Genomic DNA, 14,918 nt, shown 5'->3' on the forward strand with positions numbered 1-14,918 from the left:
GACTTTCGTCTTCGAAGTCCGAGTCCAAAGAGGTCATCCTACAACTACGGACAAATTCTCCCTTGATAATACTTCTCTTCTGTTTAAACGGATGGGAACTGGTGAAATATAGGTACGAGTTAGAAAAGGTTTCCTTTCTATATACATTAGATGTAAACTGCTGCCCTAGGACGTCTTTTTTAATAGTGACGTCCAGAAAGTTCATATAGTCATGTGTAATATGGGAAGTAAATTTCAAAAAATTAGTGGTATGGTTTAGATAGTCTATGAATTCTGTTAACTTTTCCATACTACCTTTCCAAAAAATGCAAATATCATCCAGGTAACGTTTGTAATATACCCAATATTGTGCATATTCAGACTGGAACACAAACTTCTCTTCCCAAACCATGAGCACAATGTTGGCATAAGTAGGGGCACAACTTGCCCCATGGCCACTCCCTGGATCTGTTTAAACAACTCACCCTCAAAAATATAAAGTTGTGTTTCAATACCAAATCCATCAACTCTGTATAAACCAGAAAAGTATTGTGGTCAAGTTTTCCATGTTGGTGAATGGCATCCTGGAACCATTCTGACCCTGTAGAATGTGGAATCACATTAAATAAATCCTGAATATCAAGGGTTACAAATATTAAGGAATCTGAATACATGTTACTATTAATGCTTCTCAAAAATTCCCAGGAGTCCTTAAGTATACCATTGGCCCTAACCCAAATGTCTTTTAATTTTATATCCAAAAATGTGGCCAACGGATGGGTTTTAGAGCCATTGGCTGCCACAGTGGGTCTCAGGGGTGGATCCTCCACACTTTTATGTACCTTGGGTATCCCAAAAATAGCAGGGATACGGGGTCTGTCCACACTGAGATACTTAAAAGTGTCCTGGTTTATAAAATTGTCATTCAGCATGTACTGTAAAACCAAATCAATCTTACGGTATGCTAAGTTAATCTCATTCTTGGATACCCTAACATACCTATTGGTATCATTAAGCATATCCATCATCTTACTGGAATACAAAATACAGTCCATGAAGACCACCCCTCCACCTTTATCGGGTTGCATCACCCTCAGGTATCTGTTTTCTTGAATGGATTTGAGAAGTACCTTTTCTTCTCTAGTCATGTTAAATTTACCATGCCATCCACCCCTATAAACATTCCTGATTTCTTCTTCGACCTCCCTTTCAAAATTTTTTAGCTGGGTGTGTATAGGGGGATTATAGGTACTAGGTCTTCTAATACCACTATTAGTACCACCATCCTGTTGCCCCTGAAACATAATATCTAAATTCTTTTTCCATAGAAAAATCCTCAAGTCTGTTAAGCTGTCCACTAAATTACCCCCTGTAGAGGGGATGAATTTAAAACCTTTTGAAAATAAAAGAAAATGTTTCCTGTCAATCTCCTCACTACTGTAATTGTAAATTTTAAAGTCATGTAGGGTGTGACATGGTCCATCCACAGTAATATTCCCTGTACTCCATTGGTCCAACATGTTGGCTAGTCCCCCTTCCTGGCTACCACTCTTATTTATCTCGTGCTGTTTGGGGGACCCCTGTAAAAATACCGCACAGGGGATTTGTGCCTTAACCTATCTGATCTCCTAAGTTCATGGAATTCAGTATGGTTTGAATCCTGATGTTCCCCCATCCCTGAATCACTGTACATCACTCTATGATCCATAGAGTCCCAGGCATTGTGTCCCCTGGTGGAAAAGAAGAGGAATAAGTACTGTGTTGTGGTCCAGATTTATCAAAAAAATTATTTTTTCGACCAAATTTGTCATTCTTAGGGTACGGGTATGCTTTTTTCTGTCTGTAATCCCTCAAATCCCTATCTATTTTGCCACATTTCCTTTTAAAAATAACATGACATTTTTCTTCCACCTGTTGCTTAATAATAAAATATTTTCTCTTCTCATTTTCAACAGAAAACATAAGATCATTGGTCACTACTTCATTAGTGTATTCTATCTCCTGATATACTTGCCCCATAATCCTTTCATTTTCTTTAATCAGGGCTCTCATGACTTCAAAACCACTACGGTCAAAATACTCAACAATTCTTCGTGAAAGGGGAGCCTTCCACTACATTGTTCGAAACTTATAAAACGCAATCCTTTGGGTACTATACCCCTTTTAATACAATCATGCAAGTAACAATTGTCAATACCCAGAGTTTTATGTTTGTAAATTAAATCAGTGAGTTTTTTAATATTGGCTCTGTAAGACACTTCACTGTCTTTCTCAACATCCCGGTCATTAAATATAAAGTTATTATCAGTACCTTGGTGACTGGAAAAAGACTTGTAACTAACAAGCCATGAAGCCAAAGAGGAAGAGTCCATCCACTCGTGCACTCCATTGTCACCATTAGCCATATTATCAGTCATTTCCACAGGAGCATGTCCCTGAACACCAACCACATTCCCTTAAAAGGGAGGACTGTCCATTCGGACCTTGGTTCTGGAAATTCAATGCCAAATGATTGTAACAAAATTTAGTTGCAGCTCCCTTCTGTAATGCAGCCTCACCTCTAGTGCCCCTCGACGGCAAACTGGAAGAAGTTGCAGTTACTTCCTCTACAGGCACATCAGCCTGTCTGCGATCCAAATCAGCTTCCTGATTGCATGCAGGAGTGGAAATGCAATCCTTCCTGTGGGTAGGCCTCATAGGGTTGATATCAAAAGAATTGTCTTTCCCTCGCTGAGAGTTACCAGTCATAAGCGAAATCAATTGGGTAAGCTGCCCCTCCACATGAGACAGGCGCAAATCCAGGTCAGTACCTTGAACTGCTTCCCCATCCTGGAAGCTAGCCTCTGCCTCAGATACCTCCATGTAACAAGTAATCCAAAAACTCCAAGGAAAGGGTGCAACAGAACCAGGAACCAATAAAACCACAACAGGCACCCAAAGAGGCAGAAGGTAATAATAAAACACGAGCCTGTAGGTGTAAGCAGCAGCAGGTTTAATCACATAAACGCCACACAATACAAAGCGTTTTTATCCACCAGACTTCCTCTGATGTAAAATGAAAGAATGAAGACTGTGCCTACTTATATACCCCTCCCAATCTAATTAGTAGTTAAAACAATTGTTTAATTGACACCAATTAAATCCTGTAACTAAAATATTCATGACAACCTTTTCTACAAATACAGATGAAAGTAGATAAAAACATACACATTTTTTTAAAAGAACTTTAAAATAAATATATAAATACTAAAACCATCGCAATGTGTTGGACAGAGATAAACTTGAATCAAAAACCAACAAAAAGAACTTGCAAACATTATATATACTTATTTTATAGTTTTGCAGCTCTCATTTTTAAAATAGGGGCAATGGATATGTATTCATTCAGCCCTGGGAATCTATTGGCTTCCAATAACAACTGCCAAAATATTTCTCTCACCTCTATCCTATTTTCCCAAGGGCCCCCCCTCACATCACATTGCACCTTCTCTACAACAAAGAAGCCCCATTTTGCTTGGGGACATGTCAGTGTATGCTTAAACAAGGCATTTTTAATATCTTAGACTCTAATAGCATATAAATGCTCATAAATCCTCCTTTTGAGTTTATGAGTGGTTTTTCCAATGTAAAATGCACCACAGGTTTTACATAGGGCCAAATAAATCAAGCCTTCACTATTACAGTTGGAAAAACTACTACTCTGAATCTGATGGCCTCTTGACAGGATGTATACAGAATCCTGTCTAAGTATATATGGGCAGTGGGAACATGCCCCACATTTGTAGGTTCCCAATTTCTTACATGAAACGATAGAACCATTATACTCCAGCAAATCCTTGAGGTTCCTGCCTTTTTTATATGTAAATCCTAGGGTGTTGGTAAACAAAACATCCAACTCTGAATAACACTTAAACCTGCTCCAGTGTTGAGTAATAATGTTTTTAACCCTAGAGGTATTCTGATTATAAAACATCACATAGTTACCCCCAAGGTTTCTTGATTTCATCCCTGGTAACGTCACCCCTGGTAGTTGTGTGGTACTCTGCACTGACCATCAGATTCAGAGTAGTAGTTTTTCTTTTAGCGAGAGAGACAGAGACAGAGACAGAGACAGAGAGACAGACCAAAATAAAACAAAAAAAAAAAAAAAAGAAAAACCAAGCCAGCCATCCAGGCATCCAGCCAGCCATCCAGGCAGCCAGCCAGCCAGGCATCCAGGCATCCAGGCAGCCAGCCATCCAGCCAGCCATCCAGGCATCCAGGCAGCCAGCCATCCAGCCACCCAGGCAGCTAGCCAGCCAGCCATCCAGGCAGCCAGCCAGCCATCCAGGCAGCCATCCAGCCACCCAGGCAGCCAGCCAGCCATCCAGGCATCCAGGCAGCCAGCCATCCATCCAGCCACGCAGGCAGCCAGCCAGCCATCCAGGCAGCCAGCCAGCCATCCAGGCAGCCATCCAGACATCCAGGCAGCCAGCCATCCAGCCATCCAGGCAGCCAGCCAGCCATCCAGGCAGCCAGCCAGCCATCCAGCCAGCCACCCAGCAAGCTAGCAAGCCAGCAATCCAAAAAAAAAAGCTATCAGAGACAAAGGTAATGTAAACTACATAATCTAATAATCTACATACTGTGAACCATCCATATGTGTTAGCAGTCTGTATCTATATGTATATGAAGATGTGCATAGGGCAAGGGACATACTGCAACTGTTAGTGAAGGCTGGACATACATATGTAGTTGAAGGTTGCTATGTGCACATATCAATGTAGGTTGTAGTGTGTGGCATTGAAAACAGCATGCAGTGCAGGTATATGTCATGTGGTGGTGAACTTCTGTGGGACTGAGCCAGTGAGGCCTGCTACAGCTATATGGCTTGAGGACAGCATAATGCATTATGCACAACAGTATGCAATATCATTACAGAATGGTATGTCTCACAACTGTTGCAGAAGTGATATTCCCACCATGAAAGGTGGGCAGTCCATGTACCTACATGTGCATGTATATGTACAGCAATGGATGTTAAGAAGTGTGTGTATATATATATATATATACATGGATATGTATATATTGATATATATATTTATATGTATATATATATATATATATATATATATATATATATATATATATATATATATATATATATATATATATATATATATATATATATAAAGAGAGAGTGAGAGAGGGGGACATGGGGACAGATGTACTGCAACAGGTGCCTGGTGACCAAGGCATGGACAGAACACCAGTGTTGATACTGCAGTACCATACCCCATTCCAAACCATGTTACCCACTAACTACCACATAGGTGGTTGCCTGCCTACCACTGGAGGCGTCAGAATGGAACATGGGACACAGGTGTACAATAGCCTCCCCTTTGATATCCACAGTGGCACACTAGTTTTGTAATCCCTGTACATGGTACGTGTCATCACAAAAGGTGTGTCAGCTAGGGAAATGTAAGTCAGTGTACCCCTGTACACCTCACATTGTCCTATGCAGTATATACCTCCCATGAGAACTACAGCAAATGGAAAGGCCACAGACATACCTAACAAAGACTGATAATGGCCACAAACACATTCCCTATGCAGACTGACTCACAAAACCACAGCTAGAGTGCCTTGCATACTGCCTACACAGAGGTTACCAGTGCTAGACATACAGAGTTATGTCACACCCATACCAGTTGGCCAACCACCATGGCAACACCTCACAATCCGTACAGCCTACATGACATAGGGCTCTAATCTCTGTCACTGCACTAAACAGCAAATGCTGGAGGTACAGGTTTCTGTACACAAATATGCCATACCCTGGACTAAACCACCCAGCATTAACAAACAAGGCTCCTCATTAGTAGATGTCATACATACCCTTGATGAATGTCATGGAGATAGGTAATATGCCCTGTGAGTCACCTGTGTGTAACCGTTTCACAGGAGCAAGTAAAATCACAGTACATGTGTACCAAAGGGCAGGGTAGCATATGGCTAGGCTGCCCTAGGCCCAGGGCCAATAGCATAGTACCTACCTATGACACAATGCACACACACACATGTACTCAGTGTAATACCAGCTATGTGACATTGAATGGGTGTGACACTGACTGTGTGCAAGGTCTGTAAAGGTGTGATAGCTTAGCGTGAGTTTGTGTCTGTCATGGTAGTTGGTGTCCTTGGTGTGAGGCCAGAGAAAGATGTGTCAGTTATTGGGATGCAAACATAGTAGATTGGCATATGTTGTGCCGTAGTTCCCTGTGTACGACTGCGGTGTCCCATCATAGGCAGAAGCAATACATGTATGCTTAGTAAGTGGTACTGCTGTTGAATCCAGCTCACATATGAACTGTTGTACTACCTGATGTTGTAGGCCTAAACACTACAGTATGGTGTATGTTCACATTCTGTGGTAACACTGTTTGGTGTGTTACCTGTAGTCTGCACAGATTACATACCTCATGCATAGGTATCTGTAAGTAGGGGCACACAGTACTATAAGGTACACAGTTAATGCTCATCTGTGTCGTCATACATTTGTGTGTTGTATGTATGTATAATGTGGGTGTAATGATGCCTGTACCATGGCCGCAATCACTTGTGTGTTACAGGGTATGTGTGTGTACCTGGCAGCATGTATACTCTGTGACAGCAGTATGCTGGCTTTAGTAACAACTGTGCACGTATGTCAGGTAGGGGTATGGCATCAAAGACTAGGGTGGATTACCATTGAAACTGTACATGTGTATTGCATTCATTGCATGGGACGACAATACTCTTCATCCATTAGCTTGATACATACCCCAGTGTGAGGTTGTGCACTGTATCCCAAACAGTGTGCTGAGTGCTGGTGTATACTAGTTTATTGTATGGAGTGTGGCAGGCACTGTCAGACAGTTGTGGGCTGAGCACTGATATGTGGTATCGAACATGTGTATCCCCTAATAGACAGACAGATGCTATATATGACAGTGAAGTGATATCAGTACATTTGAATATTAGGTGTGCCACATGACTTGCTCACATATTTTTCTTTTCCTTCCTTCCAGGGTGATGGTACATCAGAGAAACCCACCTTATACAGCAGCAGAGGATCAGGAGATCCACCAGAGCCTGGTGCAGAATTACTGTGTGTTGTTTTCCAGGACCAGCCAGAACCAGCATGAGAGGGCTGCACTGTGGCAAGAACTTGTCCGTCGGGTAAATGACATAGGCGTACATAACCGGACATATGAGCAGGTACGCCATCACTGCAGTGATTTAATTAGACATGTCCAGCAGCAATGCGTCTGATATCCACAGACAACAGCTTGCCACAGGTGGTGGGGTACCTATTCACACACCCCCCTTACCAGTGTGGAGGAGCACCTCCTAAGTGTTGTGGCTCCAGGCCAACAACAAGAACATCCACAAACATGTGTCATCATGGAGGCCGGAGCCACCCAGCATGTTGAAATGGAGTGTGCAGGTAACATCCCATATCTGTAGTTGACTGTTCTCTGTACTGGTAGTCTATGCATGTGTGAGATGTGTACTGTTTGTGTAGCTGTTAACCTGCCCATTCTTCTGCAAGATTGATATTCTGAGCATAATCTGTACACTTGTGAAAGTCACCTGTTGTACTACTGTACTTTATCATACTCACAGTATCAAAGGCACAGTTGTGGCCACTGGCAATCACTCTCATATGTTTGCAGGTCCCTCTGGAGTGACAGCAAGGCAGCCAATCCATGCTGGTGAGTGTGTAATAACAATACTATTGCTAATGACATGTGCATGTCATATGAAGGTGTAGTGTGTGCACATGTAACACACCTACACATAATGCATGCTGTGCATGTTTGCTGTGAGACTATGCATATCCCATTATTCTCAGTAGCTGCCTCACTCACATGCAATACACAGAGCATGACACACATGTGTGGCAACACAGTACTGGACATTGTATAGGCATACCAGATACACATGTACACAACACACACATGTTTGGCATACACACTACACCTTAGCCTGCTACACATGTCCAATTATGACATCTGCTGTATGGCCAGCCTTCAGCATCCCACTTATCTACGCAGCACACATAATATACCTGAGGGGTAGAGGCCTATCATGTCTTTGTGCAACAGTCTGGAACAAATAATACATTCATGTTAGGCAATGCTCACTATTGGCCACCTTACATACCTATGTAACAAGTGGCTGTGTAATTGCGGATGTAGTCATGTTACTGCACTTCAGGTACAGCATGCTAGCTGCCTGTCTGGCACACATTATTATTGTTGACTGACCACAAGAAGCGTGTTGATCATGGCTCACGTTACTACACCACATCCAGTTCCACTGACCACAAAAGTACACATAGCTGTTATTGTGTAGCACCGTCATGTGTTTTGTGTGTGTGTGTGTGTGTGTGTGTGTGTGTGTGTGTGTGTGTGTGTGTGTGTGTGCAAATCTATGCACCCACAGCTTGTAACACTTGCACAACATTGTTATGTCCTTGTACACATTGTGTCCCAGGGTGGAGACAATCACTGAACAACTACACACAAGCATCAAGTACAAGTATACTGTTATTAACAAGGGCTGTCTACACTTGCACTGCACGTTCCTGTGCAACACATAACCTGCATGCTGACACGTGTGCAGTGATGTTTTTCCTTGTGAAACGGTCACCCACCCTAAAACAGTATTGTGTATGTGTTGAATTGCAGGTGTGTCTGTGTTTGTATCTGCTGTACTGAGGAGTGTGCCTGTGTGCTTATGTGCCTGTGTGCATGTGTGCATGTGCGCCTGTGTGCATGTACAGCTGTGTGCATGTGTGCATGTGCGCCTGTGTGCATGTGTGCCTGTGTGCATGTGCACCTGTGTGCATGTGTGCATGTGCGCCTGTGTGCATGTGCACCTGTGTGTATGTGTGCCTGTGCATCTGTGCACCTGTGCGCCTGTGTGCATGTGTGCTTGTGTGCCTGTGTGCATGTGTGCATGTGTGCATGTGTGCATGTGCGCCTGTGTGCCTGTGTGCATGTGCGCCTGTGTGCATGTGCGCCTGTGCACCTGTGTGCATGTGTGCCTGTGTGCATGTGTGCATGTGTGCCTGTGTGCTAATATCATGTACACATTTGTAAACTGTGTTTCCTATCTTCCTCTCACAGGTTCTGATGTTGCTCTGGTGGAGTGCAGCAGGGAACCTGAAGCCACTGCTGGGGATAGTGCTAATGATGATACATGTGTAATGACACAGGGAGGTGTGACAGGGTCTGTCGTTGGTCATCCAACTGACAGTACACAGCAGTCAACCCCATCAATGTGCACAGTCATCCTGCTGATACATCCATTGTCAGCAATGTCCTTAGCTGAGGGACAGCATACAGTGGGCATTGACCAGGGTAGTGTGGTATCATTGGCACATGCATCCCCTCACAGCAGCCATGGCCAAATTCCTGACATGGTACCACACAGGCAGATGTCCAGGGGTTCTCGTGGGAGCATCCGTGGTCGTACTGCCCCTGTCAGACGTGCCCACAGAGGTCTATCAACTTCATGGTACACCAGACAGGGTCAGAGGGAGCTTAGAGCACATCGCACCGCTATGAATGACACTATGCGTGACGTTGCGTCTGCCATCCGTAACCTCAGCGAGGTCATTGATAGACGTTGGGGGGGGACATTAGATCTGTTCCACAACTACATGTCCAGGAGCCAGGACAGTGTAGGATGGTTGAGGCGTCGACATGGATGTCTGCCAGCAACATTATCAGCTGCAAGTCATCACGGACAACAACAAACCCGCAGCTGCTCCCATAGTGCCAGTACCGGCCCCAGCAATGCTGTGTCTGTGCTGTCATTAGACCGTCCTAGAAGACCACGTGCATGTGGCTCTGGACAGTCCCAGCAGGGACATGTGTCCAGTCAACAACCCACTGCTTCTGATGACAGTACCCAGTCTGGCTTAGTACCTGATACTGTCCGTAGCACCCCTGCCAGGCACAGGTACCGTGTCCGTGGCCAGAGTCAGTGACCGGTATGACCTGGCAGATACAGTCTGTGGCTGTCCACAAACACCCGTATATGGCAGCCACATGGTGGAACTGTGTGCATGCATACACACACACATAATGCTAACACCTAGGGCTAACACATACACACACACATCGCAGCAACATTGCCCCATCTTGTACTGTTGTCCCTCACTAACACACACACACACATACATGTCGATTGGATGTGTCAATGGCAGACTCTGGCAAACCAAGTACACACCCTGTGCATATGATGAAACTGTGCCACCTCCTGCCATCTGTAACATTGATGCTGGAACAGGATAGCATGGTACTGATGCACAGGGTGACTACATAGCACTGTAGTAATATTATCATGTTGTTAACAGTACAGTGTAATGATATTGTTGTGGGTATATTTGAGCATGCATGATGCATTAACTATGTTTGCCATTGCAGTTTTGTATACACCAGTGTTAATTCCCAAAGTGTACTGTCTGCACATGTGCCACATGGCTGTTGTGTGTACCTGTGCCTGCATGTGTTGGGGTGTGGACAGTACATGTGTGATGTTTGCATCACCGATTTGCAGGTGTACATTTGTGAACATAGTCAGCATGGAACATGACTTGGTTTGACAGTATGCTGTGGGTGATACGGTTTCCACATGTCAGTGGTCTGCATTCTGGTAGTATACACAGCTTACATAGCCTGACATTCAGTGGTCATTACATGGTGTCTCCTCAACTGATACACAGACGTAGGAACCTGGTGTCAGTGATATCCCTGCAGTACTACACTATACCAGTAGCCATTGTTACTGAGCCCCACACATCCCTGGGAACAATATCCTTTGGCATATAGCAGTCTCATGTACATGCCAACACACTATAGATATGTCCATCAATGACTGCAAATACATACAGTGGCCTACAATGCATTCTACACATGACACACCTAACCACCACAAGGGTATCATACGGACAGATACCTGTTGTCCAAGCCATGGTATATTGCTGGAACGCTACTGTGGCATTGTCATCAGCATGTAGTTAACATAGTATTCCAACAGTACCATGTAGGTAGTAGCACCCATCATGTAGAATGGTTAATGGTGCATACATGTGGACAGGTGTTATCTTGTCTATCCTGTGATATTCACATTTCCCAAGGTATTCTGCAGTCCCTCTGTGTAAAACCTAAGCAAGAAGGTGTCTGTATGCATATCGGCAAAAGTTGCCATACACCTACACTGGATGTCCATCACTCACAGACTTTGCTGTGTTTTAACATGTCTGACATATACTGCAGACATGAACCGTCAACCACATTAATCTATCAAAGCTTTCATGGGTGTGTGCCACATAGTTGGCCTAGGACACAGATCACTGTAGTAGCTTGCATTGTCACCAACATACATGTATGGCCTAAGGTCTGGTAAGCTGCGGCACATGGCGGCAAAGGTAAAAACTGTATTCATATGGGGCAGGCTTCACACATAGGAACTATTAAAGGTCACAGGTACATATCTGTATGTGGCAAACACATACCTGATGTGTGCATGGCAATTACTGTTATAATAATATGTCATACAATAATGAAAGCAAAACACACAGCACATTCACAAACTGTGCGACAAACACACACATGGCATTTGTAGGATTCAAACCCCTACCTAACTAGGTTATGGCACTTGAGAGAGATGCATTAGCAGAGCACGATATTCGCATTATTGGATGATTTCTCTTCTCCTGCTGTATTTATAGGATGCTGACATCATCAGTGTTTCCAGAGAAGAATGTACACCTTTTAGTGTGTTATCCCAGTCTTCAAAATGGCCATTCCTTTCACAAAGGATTGCAGATATACACACACCCCTGCCCACAAAGCATGTGCAAGATTCAAACCCCTACCTAACTATGTTATGACACTTGAGACAGACGCATTAGTGCAGCGAGCTATTCACATTACTGGATGATTTCCTGTCTCCTGCTGTATTTATAGGGTGCTGACATCATCAGTGTTTCCAAAGAAGAATGTACATCTTTTAGTGTGTTATCCCAGTCTTCAAAATGGCCATTCCTTTCACAAAGAATTGCAGACATACACACACCCACAGTGTTTGCAGGATTCAAACCCCTACCTAATTTTGTTATGATACTTGAGACAGACGTATTAGCGCAGCGCGCTATTCGCATTACTGGATGCTTTGTCTTCTCCTGCTGTATTTATAGGGTGCTGACATCATCAGTGTTTCCAAAGAAGAATGTACATCTTTTAGTGTGTTATCCCAGTCTTCAAAATGGCCATTCCTTCCACAAAGAATTGCAGACATACATGCATCTGCCCACACACACACACAGCATGTGCAGGATTCAAACCCCTACCTAACTATGTTATGATACTTGAGACAGACGCATTAGTGCAGCGTGCTATTTGCATTACTGGACGATTTCCCTTCTCCTGTGTACATCTTTTAGTGTGTTATCCCAGTCTTCAAAATGGCCATTCCTTTCACAAAGAATTGCAGACATACACACACCCCTGTCCCCCCCAGACACACACACACACAGCATTTGCAGAAATCAAACCCCTACCTAACTCTGTTATGATACTTGAGACAGACGCTTTAGCGCAGCATGCTATTCGCATTACTGGAGGATTTCCCTTCTCCTGCTATATTTATAGGGTGCTGACATCATCAGTCTTTCCAAAGAAGAATGTACATCTTTAACTATCCCTCAGTATGGGGGATAACAATATCTGTGCATTTACAGAAACTTAGTTCAGGATCACATATGCACACTGGCACTGCCAGGTTATGTTCTATACCATGCTCCGTGACCACAGGACTTGTGACACAGAACACAAGTAGGGGGTGTATCCATATACATCACAGATACACACACCTCTGGGTTGGTCCCACTGCACTAAGCATGACAGGCCATACATATACACCTACCATTGTGCAAAACTGCCTTTTGGTTTGGTGTGTAGTTCAGACCACCCACTCATACCCAGTAACCACATTTGGCTTTCCTGGGAACAGTGTCGGATATGAAGGTCTTCACACACACCATTATAGTGGTTGACTTCAGGTACACAAATATTGACTGGGGATACTACTCAAGCCCTCAACATCACCCTACAGCCACTACAATTTGTGAATCCATGTGCTATGGCACAACCAGTCATCACACCCACTAGGGGGAATACATATTGGACCTGATCATCACCAACATGGGGACTCTATGTTCCACACCAGAGGTAGAACTGTCATTGTTAAGATCAGACCATGATCAACTTTCCCTGGACATCCATATCCCGTCCCCACACCCAGCCAAGGAAATCACTGTAAAGAATTTCTCAAAAGCAGACTTTGCCCTTGTGAAGACTGGGGTGGAATACTTCAGAGGCCCGTGCTGGAGGTTAATACAGACCAATCTGCAGAATTCTTTACAAACCCATTGCATGAGCAGCTGCAGGTATGCATTGATCATGCTATCCCACATAAAACCATGACTCCTCCAAAACAGGAGACCTGTCTGGTTGACCCCAGCCATATATAAGCTGTACAACAGAAGGAGGAAGCTACTACATAACAGAGCAATATCCCACAGACCCAGATAGATCATAACCTCTCCTTTGCTAATCACATTGACAGAGAGTCATTGCTAAGAACTTTGTATAGCCCTCCTTCTCACATGGGTGTTTGCATGTAGATCATGTGAGGTCATTGTGGCCCTCTACTACTCACTCATCAGGACCATGTTTGACTACAATGCCCCTTTTGGGGTGTACCTTACCCAACACCTGCGGCAACTACAGTGAACACAACAGTACCTCCCCAAGAGAATCATGGGCTACACACAGATGTCCTATGCAGCTCAGCTAAAGGATCTCCAGCTCAACTCAGTTACTTAACGCCTACTCAGACGTAATCTATGCCTGACGTACACAGCCATTTCAAACCCAGAAGTAATGGACATGCTCCACCTCATAACATCCAAGACCCTTACAGCTACACACTACAGGGACGTAAACCTCAGCACAAACATAAATAGGACATGCTGCAGGGACAGATTCATTACTCACAGGCTCCCCTCACTCTGGAATTGAATCACAATTAAAGTTAGACATAGCCCCTCACCAACCCTCTTCCAGCAAAATACAGCCGCATTGATGGGAAATTGCAAATTCACCCCTGGGATCTCCACTGTGTCCCTGCTTGACAGAGGCAGAGCAAAGTAGCCTTAAAGGGTGCCTTCTGTGACCTACTTTACAGAGGCACAGTAGGCTACTCTACTGGGGAGGCAGACACCAAATACACTCTGCCTAGGCTTATGAATTCCCTAGGGCAGACAGCCTAGTATTCACCTCTGCACCTATGTTTATGTTTGGGATGCACAATATTTGTTGCTGCTACTGTTTGCAGGTCTTTATTGCCGTAGCTTTCACAGTTTCTGTGAACAACGTGTGTATCTGTGTAACATGTTTGATCATGACAGGGTTCCGGTATATTAATATATGTGTCTGTTGTCATTTAACTGTGTGCACAGGGTGGATTTCTGGATCGTGGGAGGTTCCTGGCTTAACACATACAACTGCCAGATATGTGCGACTGACTGCTATACTCAGACATGACCTAAGTGTGTGAGCATGCCCAGTTCAGGCTTTCCATGGTTTGTTGCCTGACATGTGTCTCATTTATCCAAGTGTGTGAGCGTGCCCAGTGTGACCTTTCCATATGTTGTGATCTGAAGTCCACTACATTTGTGGTTGTGTGTGAACATGACCAATATTGACATTAATACTGTGTGTGTTGGAAGTCATGTTGTGTTCTTACTGCCAGACTCCTTTGTGTCATAACTCAACAGGGATTATGCTGTGCTTGCAGGGTTTCCATGGAATAGTTTGCAAAGACTTGGCAACATG

Source organism: Protopterus annectens, chromosome 13.part0 (assembly GCF_019279795.1).
Source record: "Protopterus annectens isolate FY-2018-M chromosome 13.part0, PAN1.0, whole genome shotgun sequence".
NCBI lineage: Eukaryota > Metazoa > Chordata > Ceratodontiformes > Protopteridae > Protopterus > Protopterus annectens.